The sequence below is a fragment of the Otolemur garnettii genome, unplaced genomic scaffold, assembly GCF_000181295.1.
Source record: "Otolemur garnettii isolate 467f Iridium unplaced genomic scaffold, OtoGar3 scaffold00015, whole genome shotgun sequence".
NCBI classification, from domain to species: Eukaryota; Metazoa; Chordata; class Mammalia; order Primates; family Galagidae; genus Otolemur; species Otolemur garnettii.
This window is the reverse complement of record NW_003852410.1, coordinates 30128148-30129955: the sequence shown is the minus strand read 5'-3', so window position 1 is coordinate 30129955 and position 1808 is coordinate 30128148. Positions and strand designations below refer to the sequence as shown.

Here is a 1808-nt window from a genome sequence, read left to right as displayed (position 1 = left end):
AGCCGTCATTGTTGTTTGGCGGGTCCGGGCTGGGGATTCGAACCCGCCACCTTAGGTGTACGTGGCTGGCGCCTTAGCTGGTTGAGCTATAGGCGTCGAGCCGACAGTATAAGTTTTAAAGGGCTAGGGCTTCAGCAAAAACAAGATGAAACAAAAATATACATGCTCTCTCGAAACAGCACACAGTTCAGTTTGGCTAAAATGTAGTACATATACGAAGGAAGGTAAGATTGGAAATTGGACAGGATAAAGGTCCAAAAAGTGAGGACAAGGAAACAGTACTATCATCAGCTCTTTATTCATTAAGCAATTGGTAGTAATTTTAGATTTTATTTATTTTTATAATATATACATATACTTTAGCTGGCAACACTGTATAAGATATATATACTGAAAAAACAAGAGGTGGAATATCTTTGGGCAAATCTTATATCCTCATAATCCTCAATTCCCTCATTTGCAAAAGGCACACTACAGAGCAATGTAGGGAGGATTAATGGAGATAATATATGCTTTAATATATGCTTACCAATCCAGGTACTGGATTAATAAGGTAATAATTAAAAAGCACTAATAAATAATAGCTATTAATACCACCTGTTGGAATAATGTGTTAGTAGCACATGGAAAGGAGTAGATGGCTCTAAAAGACATTTCAAAGGTAGTATCTGTGCTAACTGAGAGAGGTTCCTACCATTAGTACAACCAGGGAGGTAAACCGTGAAAACTGGTATCAGGCAAACAATGAATGTCAAGCTCACATTTAAATGTGTTAGTAGGATATCCAGATGGATACATTCCTTATCCAGTTAGAGAAGTAAACATGGAGTACCAAGGAGAAACACCTATATGTTCTAAAATCATCTGAATTAGGGCGGCGCCTGTGGCTCAAAGGAGTAGGCACCGGTCCCACATGCCAGAGGTGGCAGGTTCAAGCCCCAGCCAAAAACTGCAAAAAAAAAAAAAAAAAGGCTTGGCACCTGTGGCTCAAGTGGCTAAGGCGCCAGCCACATACACATACACCTAAGGTGGCGGGTTCAAATCCAGCCCAGACCCACGTGAATGTGGCTGGCACCTCAACCGCTTGAGCCACAGGCGCTGAGCCAAGCTTTTATGTCTTAATGAAATAAACTTTGGTTCGGTTCCTTATTTGACTATTATTTCTTAAACAAATACATATTCACTACCTTTTTTAAATTTTTTGAGACAGTCTCATTATGTTGCCCTCAGTAGAGTGATGTGGCATCACAGCACACAGCAACATCCAAGTTTTGGGCTTAAGCAATTCTCTTGCCTCAGTCTCCCAAGTAGCTGGGACTACAGGCATCTGCCACAATGCCCAGCTATTTTTTTGTTACAGTTGTCATTGTTGCTTTAGCTGGCCCAGGCTGGGTTCAAACCCACTGGCCTCGGTGTATGTGGCCAGCGCCCTACCCACTGAACCACGGGCGCCACCTTGACCACCTATTATGAACAAGGAATTATACAAAGTGAATAAAAAGACTTGCATAAGACTCAGTTCCTTAAGGAGATCACAATTTAGGAGAGATAAGAAAAGTACAAAAAGGATCATTACATAATAGGAGCATTGGTACCAAGAAAAAGCCCAAAGGGTCATAGAAAAGCCAGGAGGAAAAAGTCAAGATTGCATGAAGGCAGCTCTTTTGAATTGAGCACTTGAGTATGAATATAATTTAAACAAAGACAGTATAAGTTTTTTTTTTTTTTTTGAGACAGAGCCTCAAGCTGTCCCCCTGGGCAGAGTGCCGTGGCATTACAGCTCACAGCAACCTCCAGCTCCTGGGCTC

General features: G+C 41.5%; 1 protein-coding gene across 2 annotated transcripts in view; it reads right to left on the bottom strand.

Annotated features, from left to right (window-relative positions):
- DENND6A (DENN domain containing 6A) overlaps positions 1-1808 on the bottom strand; it is an 81663-nt gene that overhangs the window by 46087 nt on the left and 33768 nt on the right. The gene's annotated exons all lie outside the window — the stretch shown is intronic.